This window comes from Mustela lutreola, chromosome 6 (assembly GCF_030435805.1).
Source record: "Mustela lutreola isolate mMusLut2 chromosome 6, mMusLut2.pri, whole genome shotgun sequence".
In the NCBI taxonomy this organism is placed as follows: Eukaryota; Metazoa; Chordata; class Mammalia; order Carnivora; family Mustelidae; genus Mustela; species Mustela lutreola.
Window position 1 is genome coordinate 90,027,168 of NC_081295.1, and position 21,737 is coordinate 90,048,904.

Consider the following 21,737-nt stretch of genomic DNA (forward strand, 5'->3'; position numbering starts at 1 on the left):
CTTAATGGCTTAAAATAACAATAATTTATTATTTCTCACAATTCTGTGGGCTCAGCTGGGGCTGGAGTGTTCAAGATAGCCTCCCTCCCACATCTGGGTCCTTAGTGCTAGCTGTTGCCTGGTGTACCTAGCTTCTCCTGGTGGTCTCTCCCTTATGCTTGGTCTCTTAGCCTGTGGTGGTTGAACTTCAACTTTGCATGGTGCCTGACTTCCAAAGGGGTATAAGCAGAGGCCACTAGGCCCATTTAGGCTTGGACCAAATCGGTACAGTGTCACTTCTAGTGCATTCTTTTGGTCAAAGCAAATCACAAAGCCACCGCAGATTCAAGGGGAGGAGAAACAGACTCCGCCTCCTGGTGGGTGGGGCCGGAGGCCTCTAGAGAGAGATGGAAGGAATGGGCCACCATCTTCGAGGGTAATCCGCCATGCTATATAATAGAAATCGTTCTGCTAACTCTTACATGACATTCACCATGTGCCAGGCAGTGGCTGAACATTTACATGTATTATCTTATTTAGTCTTAACATTCCTGCGAGGTAGGAACTACTGCTGTCTCCATTTAACAGACGAACAATTGAAGAAATGACAGTGATTTCCTCAGGACCAAGACCTAGCAAGTGGCAGAGCTAAGATTTGAGCCATCCTGGTTCCCGAGTCCAAGCTTCTAACACCACCCGACTGTGCTCCCAACGCCACATCGGTAAGCTCCCAAGCAGAAGGTGACGGTGCCTCATTCTCCCTCCCGGGGCCTCACAGCTGCAAGTCTCTCTCTCAGTTCTGGGCACCCCCCTCATCTTCTTCTCCCTGGGCTATTGTTCTAGACTCCCAGCTGGTTCCCTACCCAGTGCCACCTGGCGTTCCCCCAGCCCTCCAAGCCTCAGATAGTGACTGCCCTAAAACCCAACTGTTGAAGTCACTTCACTTCAAACTTCTGCTGCCTCCCTATTGTCCAGTACTGTTCCAATTCCTTAGTGCTGTTACCAGGCCCTTCTCAGCCTGTTCCAAGTGTACCTCCTCTGCCTCCTCTCCCACCAGTGCCACACCACACTCGCCATAACACCAGCACACCATGCTCACCCACTTCTACTTACTCGGCTGCACTTAGTCAGACCCAACCATGTGCTAGGCACTCTGCAAGGTGCTGAACACACAGACAGGGCCCCCCTCTGAGTTTACAGCCTAAGTGAGGGATACAGACAATGTGGTGGGATGATACACCCTCTAATGGGGGGAGTCCTGGGTGCTAAGATCACCCACAGTAACCTAATCCAGACCAGAGGAATGGGGTGGGTAAGGGGGTGTCTTTTAGAAAATCTAAGCTGAATCTTGAAAAATGAGTGAGATCTAACTTGGAGAAGTGGGGGAAAGAAATCACTTATCACTCCTTTCTGTGGATATTCCTGGAGCACCAGCTATGATCTGGGTACCGTTCTAGGTGCTGGAAATACAACAGTGAGAAAGACAAGAAGTCCCTAGCCTGATGGCCAGGAAGCTAGGAGAGTTCCAGTGCCTCTAGCAATAGAGACATGGCAGTAAACCCGGACGTGAGAAAAAGATATGTTCAATGAGAGCAGTGCCCTCTGCCCTGGCTGCACATTGGTAGTCCTGGGAGGAATCCCTGGGAATGGGACTTTGGCACTGGTGTTTTTTTTGTTGTTATTTTTTTAAAATTATATCTATTTATTTGACAGACAGAGACCACAAGTAGACAGAGAGGCAGAGAGAGAGGGGGAAGCAGGCTCCCTGCTGAGCAGAGAGCCTCATTCGGGGCTCGATCCCAGGACCCTGGGATTGTGGCCTGAGCCAAAGGCAGAGGCTTAACCCACTGAGCCACCCAGGCACCCCGACACTGGTGTTTTATAAAGCTCTCCATGTGGTCCTAGTGGGCAGCCAGGGTTGTAAGCCACCCTGTTTTAGGACCTGCAGCACATTAAAGCTGTAAGTGATCAGAGTTGAGCTTGGTGTAGTGAGCCGAGGCCAGACCACCAGGGGTCTCGAAGTTTGGGCTTAACATTGAAGTGACTAGGAACTGGGGAAGGATTCTGACAGGATAATGACAGATGCAGATCACTTTTTCCTCCCCACCGTCCCTTAAGAAAGAATCGGGCTGGATGCTCTATGTGGAATGGATTCTCTTGGAACAAAAGTAACCTGATAACCAGTTTGGAGGCTGTCTCTGGAGCCAAGGAGAAGCAGAGGTCCCAGGCTACGATGAGGAGTGAAGAGAGAGAAGGAAGGGGGTAACATATGAGAGATTTAGGAGACTACACAGGACTCTGACTCACTGGAGGTGAGGGATAAAGGAGGGCAGAGAGTTGTGGAAGGTTTGGGCTTGAGGAGCTGGGTCCGTGGTGATCCTGGTGCGAGAGATAGTGAACCAGGAAGAGCATGTTTGGAGAGCGAGCTGGTGACTCCATTTGGGACCTGCTTCTTGCTTCCTTGTCCTACTGCCTGTGATTCTCTAATCTCCACGTGGGGGCCTTGCCTCCCACCAGACCCATTTTACACACCTCTTCCTGGAAGCCTTTCCAGATTCTGCCTTCCATTGGCTCTGGGTGAATGCCTATCCATTTGTGAGGTCAGTATCTATTTATAGATACGTATTCTATAGCTTGGGCTTCTCCAAGCATGGATGTGTCCTGTTCTAGCTGTCTGCCTAGCACAGTGCCAGCTACACAGGAAGTGCCTGATAGATGTTAAATAGATGAGTTAACAGCTGAAGACGGGCCAGAAGCAAGAGCTCTCCTAGCACTGTGATTAGAAGTTGGAAGGGGCTTCTTGTTCTTATTTCTAGGGAAAGGGACAGACAAAGTCTGCTGAGCTGATCAGGAAAGAGGCTGAGTTAGAGGCTCCGAAGCTGTTGACTCATAGAAGGAGGGACAGATAGTCAGCTACCTAAATTGTCTTTTGAGTATCATTTCAAATTCTTTTTGTGGCAAAGGCATATACATCTCTAAAAAACTTTCCTGTATCTGTCCTTTCTCTTCCTGTCAGTGAAGTAGAGTGTCGGTAATAAGTGGACAGATCTGAGTTTAAATGCTGATTACTAGCTCTGTGACCCTGAGCATGATGCACAACCTCTCTGAGCTCAGTTTCCTCCAATTGTGAAGTGGAGATAAAGAAAAATATATTTCCCCCAGGATTGTTGTGATGTTAAGTAATGTGTGGGAAAAGTACCAACTATTGGGCAGACCTGTGGTAGACCGTCAGCTATTGCCAGTTCTCTTTCTGCCTGCTAGTTGCTGGACCTTTGTGCCAGAACATTTCTCAGTCCTCAAGGTGAGTAGTAGAAGCAGAATTTGCTAGGTGCATTATATACTGTCTCATAAAGGGCCCTTTACTGTCCAGGGTTTCTGCAATTCTGGGGATATTTGGGCATATGCTACATGTAAGTAGTCCTGCAAAAGAAAACGAGAGAATCCCAGGAAGAGAGACCTGTGCAAGCTCTGACAAATCCTTTAATATATCAGGATAAAACTTGGCTTATAGTTGAAGGGAAAAATAAGGATATGTGGTGATTCTTTTTTCTTGACAATTAATTCAGTTTAAAGAATTATATTAATAGAGCATATCATTTTTCTTTTTTCTTTTTCTTTTTTTTTTTAAGTATTTCTTTTATGACAGCCTTTCTATCTATGAAATCTTTACCTTGGGGAACCACTGATCTTACCTCACTTTATAAATAAGAGAGTGTCAAACAGTTGTATGTTATGTAATACTAATGGAATGTGTCATATTTTCCCAAACTCTAAACTCTTTGACTGTAGACATCCTAAGGACTGTGGTTGTATCTACTGTTTTTTGGATCCCATAATCCCAGAATATGGCACCATGCCTAGCATGGGAGGCTGACAATAATTATCTGTTGGAGGAATAAATGAATTGTTCAGCCCAGGCACTCTAGAATTCTAGGGATTTATTTGTAGTTTTCAAGGTCCAAAAGCCAATTTATTTAGTTTTTTAAGATTATTTATTTATTTATTTGACAGAGATCACAAGTAGGCAGAGAGGCAGGCAGAGACAGAGAGAGTGGGAAGCAGGCTCCCCGCTGAGCAGAGAGCCCAATGTGGGGCTCGATCCCAGGACCTTGGGATCATGACTTGAGCGGAAGGCAGAAGCTTTAACCCACTAAGCCACCCAGGCGCCCCGAAAAACCAATTTATTTTTTATCATGTATGTGTATAAACTTACTATTTAAATTTTAGTTAGTTAGCATACAGTGTAATATTAGTTTCAAGTGTACCATATAGTGGTTCAGCACTTCCATACAACAGCCCACAGCTGGTGCTCATCACAACACAAGCCCTCCTTAATCCTCCCACCCAGCTGCCCTCTGGTAGCCATCAGTGTGTTCTCTAAGGTTAAGAGTCTGTTTCTTGGATTGCCTCTCTCTCTCTTTCTGTCCCTTTGCTCATTCATATGTGAGTAAAATCATATGGTATTTGCCTTTCTCTGACTGACTTATTTCACTTAGCATTGTACTCACTAGTGATAATTCACCCCAAATGGCAAGTTTACTTTTTTTTTTTTTTGGCTGAGTAATATCCCACTGTATATATACCACATCTTCATTCTTTCATCAGTTGATGAACACTTGGGCTATTTCCACAGTTTGGCTGTTGTAGATAATGCTGCTGCAAATGTCAGGGTGCATATATCCCTTTGAATTAGTATTTTTTTATTCTCTGAATAAAAATACCTAGTAGTGCAATTGCTGGATCAGAGGGTAGTTCTAGTTTAACTTAAAAAAAAAAAAAAAAAGATATGGGACGCCTGGGTGGTTCAGTTGGTTAAGCGGCTGCCTTCGGCTCAGGTCGTAATCCCAATGTCCTGGGATCAAGCCCTGCATCGGGCTCCCTGCTCAGTGGGGAGTCTACTTCTCCTTCTCCCTTTGCCATCCCCCATGCTTGTGCTCTCTCCCTGACAAATAAATAAATAAATCTTAAAAAAAAAAAAAAAAACAGAAGGAGAGGAAGAGAGAATCTCAAGTAGACTGCCCACTGAGCATGGAACCCAACTCAGAGCTCTATCCCATGACCCTGAGATCATGACCTAAGCCAAAATCAAGACTCAGAAGCTTAACGGACTGGGCCACCCAGGCTTGCCTCTATTCTTAACTTTTTGAGAAACCTCCATCGTGTTTTCCAGAGTGGCTGCAGTAGTTTGCATAGAATCTGAGTTGCTAATGGTATTTGTTTTTATTCATGGAGCCAGTACACTCTGTGAGAGACCCTGTTCTCTATTGCCCAGCAGGGCAGGTGCTCAGGGAGTGATTGAGCCTCTGGCCATGTAGAGATCAGACATAGCCAAGAAAAGATAACCTGAGAACCTGAATGGTAGCAGGAGCCACCATGTACTTCCCTTATATTATCTCCCTTAATCTCCGTGGTAACCTTGCCAGGACCTGTTTGTGCTGTATGTCATAATTTGAAGCAACGATTTTAAGATTGTTTAAAAGATATTGCTGAATTGTAATCCCTGAACAGATATGTTTTAAATACAGACTGTGAGGGGGGCGGTGAGAGGTGGAGGTAACTTTTCTGCTTCAGTTTCTTTCTTTCTTCAGTGTAAAGAGAATAGTGCGACCCACAAGGTTTTGAGATTGTTTAAAAGTTTTTGTTGAAGTGTTCATTTACTAAGATCAAATACTTGTAAAGTGTCCTGGAAGTTGAAAGTTAAATAAGAAGCAAAAAGTTTACTCTTTGTCAACTCTTCTGCCTGGAATTTTTAAGGCCCCCTTCTTTAGTGGGATTTCATTATTTGCCATAAAATGATACTTTTCTGTGAAATACTATAAACTACTGTTTCCATGTCATATGTTCCAATGCAGTAAGATCATGAAATCCATTTAGTGGATGGTGGTCTTTTAAAAATGACAAAAGAGGGGCATCCGGCTGGCTCAGTTGGTAGACCTTGTGACTAAGTTCAAGCCCCATGTTGGGTGTAGAGATTACTTAAAAATAAAATCTTTTTTTTTTTTTAAGATTTTACTTATTTATTTGACAGAGAGAGATGACAAGCAGGCAGAGAGGCAGGCAGAGAGAGAGGAGGAAGCAGGCTCCCGGCCGAGCAGAGAGCCCGATGCGGGGCTCGATCCCAGGACCCTGGGATCATGACCTGAGCCGAAGGCAGCGGCTTAACCCACTGAGCCACCCAGGCGCCCCAAAAATAAAATCTTAAAAAAAAAGAATGTTGGGTGGGGTGCCTGGGTGGCTCAGTGGGTTGGGCTTCTGCTTTCGGTTCAGGTCATGATCCCAGAGTCCTGGGATCAAGCCCCACCCCACATCAGGCTCTCTGCTCCGCGGGGAGCCTGCTTCCCTTTCTCATTCTCTGCCTGCCTCTCTGCCTACTTGTGTTCTCTGACTATCAAATAAATAAATAAAATCTTTAAAAAAAAAATGTTGGGTGCTCGGGTGGCTTAGTTGGCTAAGCGTCTGCCTTTGGTTCAGGTCGTGATCTGAGGGTCCTGGGATCAGGTCCCATGTCAGGCTCCCTGCTCAGCTCTACCTCTTCCCCCAACCCCGCTCATGGTCTCTCAAATAAATAAATAAATAAATAATCTTTTTAAAAATGTCAAAAAGATGTCAGTGCATTGTGTTGCATAAATGAGTTTATATTACATGTGTATGTTTTTATGGATATATAACATGACTTGCAAGATAAAATGTATTTCTTTTTATAGGTTACAGTCAAAAAAGTTTGACAAGATGGTTTTGTTGGGGCGCCTGGCCAGCTCAGTCGGTAGACCTTGTGACTCTTGATCTTGCAGTGGTGAGTCCAAGCCCCACATTGTGTGGAGCCTTAAAAAAAAAAAAAAAAAAAAAAAAAAAAAAAAAAATATATATATATATATATATATATATATATATATTTAAAAGAAAAGATAAAATGGTTTAGTGAATGATGCCTTGACATTATGGTGTTCAAAAGTATACTTTGGCATGGGTGAAGGGACATTGTGTCATTATGAAGAGATAGCAGTAAGGAAAAATGGATACTGAGCTAATTCCTACAAAACATCTTCTTAGGTGGGAACCTGTTGGTGCCACTCGTGCTTCCTACTCCTTCCATTTGGAAAAATGCTGGAAGGCTCCCTCATAAAAAGTGAAAAATTTGGAGGAGGGAACAATGGCACATAAAGTTTGGGAATGAGTGTGAAACAGGCTACAGTGTGAAACATTTCTGCCTCTAATAGTTGTGAGTTTTACTCTCTGGAAGGGGCCCTGTCATGTAGTAACTTGAAATGTGCTGAGGCACGAATGTGAGTACATCCTAGTTGGCCTGTGGGTAGAGAAACAGTCCTTTATTTAGCTCATAAGGGAGCCACACCCCCTGCCCTCCATCATCTCCATTTTTTCTATTCTTTGGGTCTTTTTTTTTCAAGATTTATTTTTATTTTGTGGGGGGAGAGGTGGAAAGAGAGAATCTGAAGCAGACTCCCCACTGAGCAAGGAGCCTCACGTGGGGCTCGATCCCACAACCCTGAGATCATAACCTTAGCCGAAACCAAGAGTCGGCCGCTTCACCAACTGAGCCATCCAGGCGGCCCTCTATTCTTTAAGGGCATAATTCCCATAAGGTAATAAAAATTTTATTCTGTCTGGAGAATGACCATGAAGTGAAAGGCGAAGCTTGGTGTAACTGGAGATGTAAAGACCCAGTGAGGAAGACAGCTTCTTGACAAAGCTGCCATTTCCCAGAAAGCCAGAGTCACTACAAGTGTCCTTGTGTTCCCCAAGCTGGCAACTCCTGGAGGTCTCTGGAGGTTGCTCAGGCCATGCCCTATGTTTTGCTGCCTTTGTAGAGCCTGTGGGGTGAGCACGATTTGAGACGGTATTCATTTACTGTATATCCTATGAAAGACAGAGACTTAGTGTGTAGGAATTTTCATGTTTGTTTAAAAAGAGGAACAATTCTATGTTCTATGGGCTATATTTGGTTTTTGCTTATTGATCAGTGTTTCTTCTTCAACGGCTTTGGAATGACTGTGTAAAGTTCTCTGAGACAACCTGAAGTGGTTATGCTCTTTAGGATTCCACGTTGTCTGTCTCTGGTTTGCTGAGAGCTGAGGCCTTCACACAGCTCTGGAGGGATAGAGGAACACCTGGGGGACAGGACAGGGGTTGTCAGTGGATAAATCAGGACCAGTTTCTGCTTCTGCCTTCACGTGTGGATGCTGACTCTTTTGAAAGAATTACAATAAAGTCACTGATGGGTCGACTCATGTGCCCTTTCTCTAAAAGGTATAAACTGGATAGCTGAAGCGGGGAGGGATCACCTCCTCCCTATTCTCCAGTGTTTCAACCTGAAGCTAGCATTCTGTAATGTGCCTGTGAGTCACAGATACAAGGTAGAAATAGGGAAAGAGAGGAAAGGGGGAGAAGCAAGTTAGTTTATCAGGAAATTGTAGCTCCTTCTTTATTTAAAAAAAAAAAATGGGGGCTGGGATTCAGTCATTTTTGCACCATTGATGTCACCAGGAGCCTGCTTCTGCTCTCCCAGCTCTGCATAGTGAGGCTAGGTGACCCCTTACCTAAATGTGATTAGGTCCGGGGAGAACTTGTCTCTACTACCCCAACTGACTATAATCAAATTTGGTGACCATTTGTGGAGTGCCTGGTCCCTCCTAACAACAGCTAGGTGCCCTGATACAGTAAATGCTCAATAAATGTTCCTTTAGCATGGAACATTGATGAAGATGCTCTGGTTGGTCCTGGGGTTGGGGGGTGCTGCAAACGAGGAAAGCATAGTCCTCACCTCCTTGAGGCTCATGATCTGGGGATGAACATGAAGATGATTAATTACAAGTCAAGCCAACTGCAGTTTGTGTTATAAAGGAAGGAGGAAGAGGAAGTTCTTTGGGAGTACAGTGGGAAGAGGGAAGAGGCCAGAGAGAGGGCTGAGGGAAAGTGAGCAGGAAGGGGAGCTACCAATAGTATTTGCAGAACATGGCGTAAACACCATGTGTGAAGAGCGGAGAGCCGTCAGAGGGAACAGAGAGGGAGGTGGTGAACCATGGGCTGGAGCCCACCTTCATCATTCCAGTGGCACCGGGCCCCATGGCCGGTTTTGAGCAGGGAGTGAGGCACTGGATTTGTGTATTAAGAAGAGAAGTTGAAGAGAATGGATTGGAGCAGGGGCCGCTGAAATGGTTCGTTGGCTAAGTGACAGGGCTTGACAGAGGCCAGTGGAAATGAAGTGAAGGTCACTCAAGAATGATTTGTACCCAAAAGGCAGTCTGTGAATTTATAATGGGCATGAACCTACCCAACCACTGGAGTGATTAGGTCAGTTGGCCAGAACACAACTTTTAAAATTGAAGTACATTAATAATCAAAGGATTACTTGGTGAAAATGGAGCGAAGGCAGAAGGAGTTGGATGGTCTGAAAGGACCTTTTACACAATCCGTAGCTGTTGCTGTAGAGCAGTAATAATGAAGCTTAGTGGGATACTTGGCCTGCTGGAGTGGAAGGAGCTGCTACGCTGGACAGCGCCCTGGAGAGGCTGCTGGGCAGCATACCCGAGGCTCTTTTGGTTGCAAGAGAGGGAATTCACTCATAGGAGAGCAAGTAAAATGAGGAATAATTCTAAAGAACAGTCTTCCAATCCAAATGCTAGAAAGGCAGCCAGGCCTCATGGGGCTTACAATATCAGCAGGCATTTTCTCCAACCCTCTTCCTTCCCTCCACCCCTAGTGAGAATCCCTTCCCCCTGATGCAGTGGCCTTCCTGTTCCCACCCACTGGCATGGGCCCCATTATAACTGCTCCAAAATGGCGGCCATGACCCTTAGTCTTTCCAGCCATATCATCTGCTCCCCACAGCTGAGCCAGTTTCTGTGTCCCAGGTACTAACATGAGCAGAGAGGGTCCAATTGGTCCAGGTTGGGTCATGGACCTTTCCCTAATTAGGCTGAAGATGTGAGGTGATAGATTGTTGGAGAAAAGAACAAAATGATACTAAACAATGGGTAACTCTAGTATGCTGGTATAAATGTTCAGCTCTTCCAGACTTTATGAATAACCCAATGTATTAGTCTTGTATGGCTGTATAACAAAGTGTCTTATAATGTAGCAGTTTAGTTGGGTTATGGACATTGGGGAGGGTATGTGCTATGGTGAGTGCTGTGAAGTGTGTAAACCTGGCAATTCACAGACCTATACCCCTGGGGCTAATAATACATTTTATGTTAAAAAATTTTTTTTGAAAAAAAAAAAGAAAAATAATAATTTAACAGTTTGGGATGCCTCAGTGGTTCAGTTGGTTAAGCATCTGCCTTCAGCTCAGGTCATGATCCTAGGGTCCTAGGATCGAGTCCCACATCGGGCTCCCTGCTCAGCAGGGAGCCTGCTTCTCCCTCTGCCTTTCACTCCCCCTGCTTGTGCTGCTTGCTCTCACTCTCTCTCACTGACAAGTAAAATCTCTAAAAAAAATTTAGCAGTTTCTTTTTATTTTTTAATTTTTAAAAAAGATTTTTTTAATTGGCAGAGAGAGAAACAGCTAGGGAGGGAACACAAGCAGGGGAAGTAGGAGAGGGAGAAGCAGGCTTCCCACTAAGCAAGGAGCCCCATGCAGGATTCAATCCCAGGACCCTGAGATCATGACCTGAGCTGAAGGCAGATGCTTAACTGACTAGGCCACCCAGGTGCCCCTAGTAGTTTAATTTTAATTTTAATTTATTTTTTAAGTAATCTCTACACCCATCATTTGGCTGGACCTCACAACCCTGAGATGAAAAGTACCCGCTCTATCTCCTGAGCCAGCCAGGCACCCCCAAAATTTAGCAGTTGAAAGCAACAAGCATTTATTACACCACAGTTATGTGGGTCAGGAACCCAGGAATAGTTTAGCTGGGAGTTTCTACCTCGGGATCTCTCAGGAGCTTGTAATCCAGCTGTGCTTTGGGTTGCAGTAAACTGAGGTGTGGGCGAGGTGGGTGATGTGCTTGCACAATGGGTAAAAAGCCTCAGGGCCCCTCTGACTGCTGGCTAGAGACCTCAGTTCCTGGCCACATGGGTCTTTCCACAGACTGTCCTAGGATGGGGCAGCTGGCTTTCCCCAGACTGAGTGATCCAGAGACAGCACCTCCGAGGGAATATGCAGCCTTTATAACCTACCCTCAGATGTGGCAAACAGTCGCTTCCGCCCTGTTCTGTTAGCCACAGACCACCCTTGGTACCGCGTGGGAGAGGGGTACACAAAGGTGAGACTGCGAAGTGGTAAGGCTTCTTGGGAGTCATCTTGATTAGTCATACTCAGGACTTACCGTACTCAGTCAGACATGTATTTGGTGCCTACTTGTATGCCGGGTGTGAGGATTTCAGAGCTATGTGATGGTTCTGTCCTTGAGGAGCTCCCTGTCTAGTGTGGGGAAGCCTTACAAAACACACTGCCATGTGTCCCCTGAGCTTTTTTTCACTTCTGTGCAGCCGTCTTTCACACTACCACCGCACTTATTCTCATAAAATTCCAATCTGTTCATAGCAATCTAAAAGGCTGCTTAAACCCCTCAAATGGTACCCCTTTTTGCCTAGACAGGTGTTTGGGGGGCGGTGTTTGTTTTTTTTTTTTTAAGATTTTATTTATTTATTTGAGAGAGAGAGAGAGCGTGTGCGCAAAGGAGCAGTGGAAGAGGCAGAGGGAGAGGGAGAAGCAGACTCCCCACTGAGCAGGGAATCCGAAGCGGGGTTCGATCCCAGGACCCTGATATCATGACCTGAGCCGAAGGCAGAGGCTTTAGGTGCCCAGAGGCTTTTGGGTGCCCACTGAGCCACCCAGGCACCCCCCTGCTTGTTTGTTTTTTTTTTTAATTTTAATCACCACCACAGGAAAAAATACTTTTTTTTTTCATTTTTTTACTTAAACGTAGACAAAATACCATCTGATTTCACTTATGTGTGGAATCTACAAAATAAAACAAATGAATAAACAAACAAAAAACAGAAACAGAACCATAAATACAGAGAACAAACCAGTGGTTGCAGAGGGGAGGAGAATGGAGGGGTGGGCAAGAAGAGTGGGAGATACCAGCTTCCAGTTATGGAAAGACTTAGTCACAGAGATGAAAGGAACAGCATAAGGAATATAGTCAATGGCATTGTAGTAATAATTATAATATATGGTGTGGTGACAGATGGCAGTTACACTTGTGGTGAGCACAGCATAACCTAGAGGGTTGTTGAATCAGTGTGTTGTATACCAAAAATTAAAGTAGCATTGTGTGTCAACTATATTGCAATAAAAATAATTATAAAATTTTTTTAAAAATTTAGTCACCACCACAGTAAGAAATACATATATACATAAATAAATATATATATTTAATTGAAGTGTAGTTGACATATGGTATTATATTAATTTCAGGTATACAACACAATGATTCAACATTGATAAACATTATGAAGTGATCACCAGGATACATCTCACTACCATCTGTCAGAGAAAGTTGTTACATATTTTTAACTATATTCCTATGCTGTACATTGTGTCCTCCTGTCATACTTATTTTATATCACAAACCAGCACACGCATATATAGACATGTTTATAATGAAAACAAATTTCACAAAAAAGTTGACAGTACTTTACTACCTGTGATATGTTCAGATATTTTCTATTCTAGGCTCTTTCGTTTTTTATGAAAGCTGGTCACAATTTCATGAATTTTATAACCCATTGAATTGTGACCTACAGTGTGAAAAGGAGCAGTCTAAAGAATCACCCAGACTCCCTGCCGTGAGCTGCGGAAGCCCCACATAAAGTTCCTCTGCCCAGAGCTCTCTCCTCTCTTTCCCCACACCATTTAGAGAACTCTTAGGCATTCTTTAAAACCCGTCATTAAAGTGTATCCTCTTCACCTCTCTTCTGGCATAGAATTGTAAGGCTTTCAGAGCATTTCAGCCTGCTCTGGGGCCAGTTCCCCAAGTCCACAATGCATTTTCATAAAGGCTCTCCAAATATGTTTACCAAGACATGGAGCAAATTAGCATCACGCAAATGACAGTGCTGCAAACAAGCAGGCGGGCAGCAGGCAGGTGGGGGGTGTCGCACGCAGGTTTCCTGTTGCTGGAGCCACGTGCTGCAGAAACAGGATCCCTCCCCTATGGGCCACTGTCTCGCCTGGTGCATGCAGCTCAGGTACATTTCACACTGGAACTTGCCACCCGGGTTCTTTGCTGCGATTCATTTTAGCTTTTCTGGGGTTTTCTTGTTTCGGGTTTTGGTTTTGGTTTTGTTTTGTTTTTCTACTTTTTTTCATTTGTTTGTGTTGATGGAGACAGCCTAGTGAGAAGCGGAGCTTCGGGCAGCACAGATAGAAAGGTCTTTGCACCGGCCCCAGAGAGGGGGTGGTTCCTTTCTGAAGTGGTATGGAAGGAGGGTTTTGAGGTTTTTGAATATTTGCTGCTAAGTATCTAAGAAAGAGATTTGTTTGCCCACATTTGCACTATCTTGGCAGGCTAGCAACCTGACAAAATATTTTCTGTTTTTTTGCCTCTGTGGTTTTTATTTTTGAGGGCAAGAAGAATTTACACCTTGGTTCAGTGGTGCTGAAATACAATGGCTGATTCCTTTTAACTTAAGGGTTGATGCTAATACGATTCCTAGACCCAGCCTCTTGGGAGTTGCTGATAGGCTATGCTGTGAGCCATAACCAGAAAAGGGGGGAAAAAAAAGGCAATTAAATTATTCCTTCTCCAGTATTCTCATTTCTGCATTTGTCAACGGCTGTGTAACTGCCCAAGGATATGTTGACTTGCTTCTGGTGTGTGCATATTTGGGGGAGGGAAAGTAGGGGTGAAGACAGACTGTAAACAGATAATTACTGTGGAATATGGTAAATAGTATGATAGAGGTATGTACTGCATGCATAGGGAAAGGGGGCATTTATTCCCTTCAAGCGGCAATTTTCAAATGAGGGTCACCTCCATTAGTGGATCATGAAATCCATTTACAAGGTGGCTTAACAGCCCTTCTAAAAGTGAGATAGAATAGACTGAAAGTTTGCCTCTTGAACAACATAGGGATTAGAGGCCCCAACTCCCCCACAACCTCCACTGCTTAGTCAAAAATCCATGCATAACTTGACTCCCCCAAAACTTGGCTACTCATAGTCTACTGTTGACTGGAAGCCTTCCATAACATAGAGTTGATCAACACATACTTGGTATGTCATATGTATTATATGTTGATTTTTTTTAAAGATTTTATTTATTTACTTGAGAGAGAGAGAGCGAAGGAGCAGTGGAAGGGGCAGAGGGAGAGGGAGAAGCAGACTCCCTGCTGAGCAGGGAGTCCCACATGGGGCTCAATCCCAGGACCCTGAAATCATAACCTGAGCCTAAGGCAGACGCTTAACTGACTTGAGTCACCCAGGTGCCCATATGCTGTATTCATACAATAAAGTAAGCTAGGGAAAAGAAAATGTTATTAAGAAATTCATAAGGGGAGCACCTGAGTGGCTCAGTGGGTTAAAGCCTCTGCTTTCGGCTCAGGTCATGATCTCAGGGTCCTGGGATCAAGCCCCACATCCGGCTCTCTGCTCAGCAGGGAGCCTGCTTCCTCCTCTCTCTCTGCCTGCCTCTCTGCCTACTTGTGATCTCTGTCAAATAAATAAATAAAATCTTTTAAAAAAAAAAAAAAGGAAATTCATAAGGAAGAGAAAATACATTAACAGGGCTGTGTTATAAGAAAATCTGCATATAGGAGACCCACACACTTCGAACCCATGTTGTTCAGTGGTCAAAGGGCATCTCAAGTTGCAACCTCCATAGTAAGTTTTTAGATACTGTTTTCCAAAACCTTTGATTTTTTTTAAAAGATTTTATTTATTTATTTGCCAGAGAGAGAGGGAGGGAGAGAGAGAGCACGTGCAAGCAAGCACAGGCAGACAGAGTGGCAGCAGAGGCAGAGGGAGAAGCAGGCTCCCGGCCGAGCAAGGAGCCCGATGTGGGACTCGATCCCAGGACACTGGGATCATGACCTGAGCCGAAGGCAGCTGCTCAACCAACTGAGCCACCCAGGCGTCCCCCAAAACCTTTGATTTAATTAGATATTTATTGCATGGTAATGTGAAATCTATTTCTTGAGAGTGAGTGAGTCTCAGACAAAGATGTCTGAAAGCCACTTGTAGGGGATAGAAGAAGGCACCCCAAGGAGGTGGCATTTGAGCTGAGTTTTGGAGAATGGTGGACTTGCCCCAGAGGAGGAAGGGCATTCCAGGCAGAGGGGAAAGCTTATTGCTCACAGCGGGCAAATTTATTCAGGAACAGGCTGTCCCCCATGATTGCACTGAAGGGTACTAGGAGAAGAGCAGTTAGAGGTGCTCCTGGGGGGCAAGTGCAGTAATTCATGGACCACTTGAAAATATAAATGCCGGCACCTCATCTCTCCCCAGAACTTCCAAGTGTCCGGGCCTTGGGAATCTATATTTTGGATAAGCTTCCCTGAGCAGTGTGGTGCTAACGAAGGTGTGACATAACCAGCTGGGTTTGCAAAAGGTGGTTTTTGCAGTAATTTAGATAAAGATTGAATGGGGAGGCCAAGCAAGAGAGAGATGAGGACCTGAAGTGAGGTGGAGAGGAGAGACTGGATTTGAGGGGGATGTTGGAGGTGGGTTGCATGGACTAAGGGAAGTCAGAGAATAAGAAGGAATCGTAGATAATCCTAAAATATTTGGGGTTGGTGACACAGAGACTAGAGGGAAGACCAAATTCAGAAGGGGAGAGGATGACTTGAGTTTGGGGTTTTGCCCTAGGACAGGGCAAGAAGAACCCATCAAGCTTTCACCATGCCCCCACGCCATCTAAACCTGCAGAGCATACGTGTCCTTTGCCCAGACTGCCCATCTCTGATCCTAATTGCCTTAGACCTGACTCCAGGTCATTTAACTCACAAGAGATTGATTCATACACCCACCTTCTAGTTGACTGGTATGATTTACAGTAAGGAGAGATAAAAACTTTGTGAGGTATAAGAGTACTTACCTCTTTGCATAGGGTGTCACCTTTATGGTCTCAGAGTACCTGGGAATGGAGGCAATCATTAAAAGACGTAGGTGGGAGGGAATTGCATAGTCTGAGGGGTGTCGTATGTGGGCTGTGAAAATGCCTAATTAACTTTACTCAACTCAAATAAGAATGTGGCTCTTCAGTGATCAAAGTACTCGCAGAAGTTACAGTGTCTATTCTGCCTTGGGCGTGGTGGGGAAGGAGTGCTCTGTTTTGGACAGGTTAGGCATTCTGCCAGAACACCAGAGGGGCTGGGTGGGGACTTGGCAAGTGACACATCCCAGCCATGCCTTCCCGTTGCTCTGGCATATGGTATCTTTTTTTTTTTAAGATTTTATTTATTTATTCGTTAGCAGAGGGAGTGGCAGGCAGAGCAGGCAGAGGGAGAAGCAGGCTCCCCAGTGAGCAGGGAGCCCAATGCAGGGCTCTATCCCAGGACTCTGGGATCATCACCTGAGCTGAGGGCAGGTGCTTAACTCACTGAGCCACCCAGGCATCCCAGGCATGTGGTGTCTGAACCTGATGACTGCCCTCCCCCCTTATACTCTGTGGGGAAGCAGGCTAGATGTGTAAGACAGTAAGCCCAGTGGGAGTGCTGACTGCCTTTTTTTTTTTTTTTTTTTTTGCAGTTCTGTTATACACCTTATCCTTGTACTAGAAGCTTGTGGGAGTTCAGAATTTTAAAAATCTGTCAAGGAAAATAACCAGCTTGAAATATGTCATGACAAGAATAGCCTTAGTCTCTACAAAGATGATTTAAGGTGTTTATATTCATGTATCAAATAATGTAGGCAAGGTTTTGAAAACAGTTGTAAGGACTCCAATAAATTGTGTGTTTACCATTGCTTTGAAAACAATTATTTCTAATGATAGTATTAATAGTGACAACACTAAGGGTAACTATTACTGAATATTTACTATATATCCAGTTCTAAAGCAAAGATTTTGTCATACTAACGTCATTTAACTCTCCACCAACCTGAGATACAGGTATTGTTACTTTCATGTCCCAGATAAGGAAACAGAGGTGAGAGAAGTTTAAAAAATTAGACAAAGAGACCACAGGGCTAAAATCCGGAAATGACAGCTTTAACTGGTGAGAGAGAGAGAGAAAGAGAGAGAGAAAGGGGGAGAGGGAGAAAGAGAACGAGAAGGAGAGGGAGGTGTGGGGGAGGGGGAGGAAGAATTCTAAACCATTAGCCTCTTCTGCCTGTGATCCATTGGGCAATGGTTTTATGTGGTTCTAGGAGACTTACTGCACTCCCTTAATATATAGGTCTCTAGATACAGTTTGATTTCTTGTGTTCTTATGCTTCTTGCGGACTGGGCTGGTTTTCTTTTATCCCACAGGTACTGATGGTGAGCTAACTATACAGAGTACTCTGGTAGGCCCTTAGAGAATAGAAAGCCCTTATGGAGCTCCCTATCTGGGAGGGAACATAAGAGAAAGATAATTAGGTTGAATCATATGAGCTTGCCATTGGGAAATTACAAGGGACATACTAAAATAAATTACTGATGCATAACTAAAATAAGACAATATAATATTAGCTAAATACTGTGACCTTTCCTGTTTCAGGTAGCTTGCTAAATATTTTGCATGCACTAGTTCCTGAATCCTTAAAATAACTCTCAGACATGATTATAATTACCCCGTTTTATAGATGAGGAAGTTGAGGCTCTGAAGGGTGAAGTGAGTTGCCCAAAGCCACACACCTGGCTGTGTCAAAGGTGGGATCTGAACCCAGGTCAGCCTGAATACAGAGCTAGTGCACTTAAGCCCCAGAATATAAGTACTTCTAGAGGTACAAATAAAGTTATATACCTTTTTACACACATTGGCAATTTTTCCATTTTTCTTTCACACACACTATATAGAGCATTTACTAACTCATCTGGTATATTTTGGCATTTCTGTGATGGGGGCACATCTGGTCATGCGCATCACCACTTAATCTCAGCATCTCTTTCTTCCCCTTCTGCCCTTCTGAGAATGGCCCACCAACCAAGGGGAACATATGGAGGGAAAAAACAAAAAAACAGATATATTTCAACTTGTGTTTTGTGGACATTGGACCTGTTCATTTATATGCCCAAACACATGCTAGAACATTTCAATTATAATTTAATTACTTCCTTTTTTTTTCTTCTGTATCCACTTGTCCTTCTTTCTTTCTAAGTCACACATGCAGATGGGAATCATAGGAATGACCATTTCAGTTGTACATAATTACAGGAAATATATTAAAGTTATTTGTGTACAATCAAGCCATTTTAAGAAGTTTCCTCTTAAAAAGTTTCCTTTTTTTTTCTTAAAAAGTTTCCTGATATCACATTCAGATACCAAAATCCTGTTTATATAAACCACAATTTAAAATTTTATATACAAAGGCATATCCCTTATTTTAAAATGTTAGGTTTTTTTAATCACATGGGAAAAAATTAAAGATGCTTTTGTTTTGTTATAGTATTAAGTGGTATCAGTTTTGGTGGTGTCTGGTGAATCTGAGATTCTCCCCACTGCTGTCCCAGGATTTTGTAACACCCCCCAAAATTTAAAATTAGATTTGACAGCTGGCATTCTCAAACTTGGTCGTCACAAATCAGACAGTTGTCCCGTCTGCCTATGCCACAGTACTGAACTCTGTTTATATTAAAACAGAGAGGACTGGGGTGCCTAGGTGGCTCAGTGGGTTAAAGCCTCTGCTTTCAGCTCAGGTCATGGTCTCAGGGCCCTGGGATAGAGCACTACATCGGGCTCTCTGCTCAGCAGGGAGTCTGCTTCCTCTTCTCTCTCTGCCTGCCTTTCTGCCTGCTTGTGATCTCTTTCTGTCAAATAAATAAATAAAATCTTTAAAAACAAAAACAAAAACAAAAAACAGGGAGGACTGCTTGTTCCCTAGATCCTTTTCAGGCCTTGAAGAGGGTGACTTTTAGCATCAACCTGACTTGGGCTCCCTCAACAGCCCATATTAGACTGATGACCTCAGACGAATTACTGAAACCATTGGGAGCCTCAGCTGCAAAATCAGGTTGATTAAACCTTATTCTACAGGTTTGTAGGAAGGTTCATCCAGTAATGTATATAAGCATCTAGGTGGTTAGTAGGCATTCAGGAAATGTCAGTGCTTTTCTTCTCTGTGGACGTTCTTTTAAAAATCCTGCAGTGCCCTATACTCTTTATAAGTATACAAATTCAAATTTGTTTGACGATCTGTTAAAGTCAAATTTGTGTGTCTTTGGGTTTGGGGCAACTTGGGAGAATAGCATTCTGAAATCCATTAATATTTCATTGGAGCTGTGGAGCAACAGCTGTATAACTTGCTTGGTGGGTACTAATTGCAATGAATAATCCATGAACTCTTTTGAAATGTAATTCTTCAAAATGGGTATTATAATTAAATTCCAGCCAATCCAAGAGCACTTTAAAACGTGTTTAAAAATTTCCCAAGCCGGGGCACCTGGGTGGCTCAGTTGGTTGGACGACTGCCTTCGGCTCAGGTCATGATCCTGGAGTCCCGGGATCGAGTCCCACATCAGGCTCCCAGCTCCATGGGGAGTCTGCTTCTCCCTCTGACCTTCTCCTCGCTCATGTTCTCTCTCACTGTCTCTCTCTCAAATAAATAAATAAAATCTTTAAAAAAAAAAAAAATTTCCCAAGCCAATTAGAAAACTGGTTGGTCCAACTGTCAAGTGTAGAGTAATATGCTAATTTATGCAGAGACTACTGTTCCAGGAAGGCCTTGGCTGAATGTGAAGCACATTTTCTGAGAAAACACCTCGATGATACTATGTGATACTAAATCACTGAATATATTTTTAAGGCATGTCCAAATACAAAGCATACATTGTGAACGACAGAGCAGCAGTTACTAGAGCAAGATATGGTTTGTTTTTTAAAAAGATTTTCTATCTTGAGTATGACAACATTGTATGCCAACACTGACATATTTATCTTGGGCAACCCAGCATAGTTACAGTATCATTATAAAAGCAAGCAAGGTGTACTACTACTGTTTAATTCTAAGGGGATATAGAAACTAAACAATTTCACTTGAATAATTTAAATCTAGGGATAACTTGATTTAAAACTCACCAAGTATCTCGGGGACATGGGTCTGAACATTCTGTTTATCAGCAGGACCCCCACTGCTATATGTATTACAAACTAATTTAAAATAATTTTAGAACATTTTTGGAGCTTACATATGTAGTTTTTAAAAATCTAAGTCACATTCCTAACAATTCACCTTTTACCTGCCCTTGATGTTTATTTAAAAGATAACAAGACCCCCCACTCTATTTTCCTTGGCATTTACAGGAAAAGTAAATACAATTAACCTAGACACAAAGACACCCCCTCCCAATCTACCCTATCATAATTAACGTTTACATAAACACTTTGAGGGCTGGATGGTTTATGGAGAGGTCTCAACAATTTGAGATTTGTGATTCAGAATGGGTAGTAACTATATACTTGCACCAAAGAGTGTTATAAGATTGGGTAGCTCCGTTTTTAAAACTGGGGATCACGTAATGAAAATTCCACAAATTTGGAATATTGGTGGTGATAAAGGATATCCAGTAAAGAGAAGGCAATAGGAATTGGATGTTTCCAGTGATTTAATCAGCTCCTCACCTTCATCCTGGCCGCTAAAGTTGTTTTCTTTTCTTTTCTTTTTAATGCTGACTTACAGATTTCAGATAAGGTTTCACGATTCTGGAATTAAAAGAGAGGGTGTTGCAAAGGAAAGCCTAGTACATTTAAAAGTTAGAATGAATCAGTTATTTGCCAAATAACTAAGTAAAAGTGGTGTTTTACTTTTTTCAAAAGCATATGCAAAAAAGGTATTTACTGATTCTTATCAGAGTTCTAAACAAATATTTTGCTTTTTGTTTTTAACCTCCCGGCACCCCCCATCCCCCGTAGAGCTAAAACTGGATAGAGAGAGAGTGTGGGCTGTGTGTGTGTGTGTGTGTGTGTGTGTGTGCAGGGCGCCTGCAGAGAATAGCACGCATCTTGTAGATCTTAAAAAAAAAAAAAAAAAAAAAAAAAAAGCCAAATAAACCTGTTTCTTGAATAAACCAATACATTTCTGAAGTTAAAAAGAATCCCGAAGGAAACAGGAATTGACAGCTTGGGAGCTTGATTTAAAAAAAAAAAAAAAAAAAAAAAATTTTTTTTAATTAAAAAAACCCTAATCTCCACATTTTTTGCTAGGCGAGAACCGAAGTTTGGAGGTAGACGAGCAGGCGAGCGGTTTGCCCGGGCGCAGAGCATGAAGGCCGGGCGGGCGCGGGGAGCGGGCGCCCGCCGCCCGGCGCGGGGGTGAGCGAGAGAGAGAGCGGAGCGCGTGTGGCCGGCGCCGCTCGGCCGGGAGCTCCCGCGCCCGCGCCCCGCGCCCCGCGCCCGCCGCCGCCGCCGCCGCCGCCGCCGCCCCTGGTGCGATGGCGCAGAAACCCCGTTGACAAGGCACTGCTTTTTCATGACGGTGAGTTTCCCTTTGAGTGTATTATAATTTTGTGATAAAAATTTCAAGGAGAAAAAAAAAACACACACAACCTCCTTCCTCTGCCTCTTTCCTTCGGGGAGGGGAAAAGCGAGGGAGGGGGGGGCTGGAGATCTATCTCCAGACAGACAGAAAAGAAAGAGGAGCAAATTAAACACCGAGTTGCCAAAACCAGGATATTAGGTTTCAGCCCAGAGAGCTATTGGCTAAGGCTGTGTTT

General features: G+C 43.7%; 1 protein-coding gene across 4 annotated transcripts in view; it reads left to right on the top strand.

The window, feature by feature from the left end:
- The window catches only part of BICRAL (BICRA like chromatin remodeling complex associated protein), a 106,966-nt gene that overhangs the window by 7,750 nt on the left and 77,479 nt on the right, over nt 1-21,737 (top strand). For 2 of the 4 annotated variants that reach the window (XM_059177996.1, XM_059177997.1), the window contains exons 2-4: nt 568-701; nt 6,684-6,772; nt 21,229-21,499. The gene's annotated coding sequence lies outside the window, so the exon portion shown is untranslated. Of the gene's footprint in view, nt 1-339; nt 702-6,683; nt 6,773-21,228; nt 21,500-21,737 lie in introns of those variants that run through there. The other 2 variants (XM_059177998.1, XM_059177999.1) reach the window with 2 other exon arrangements.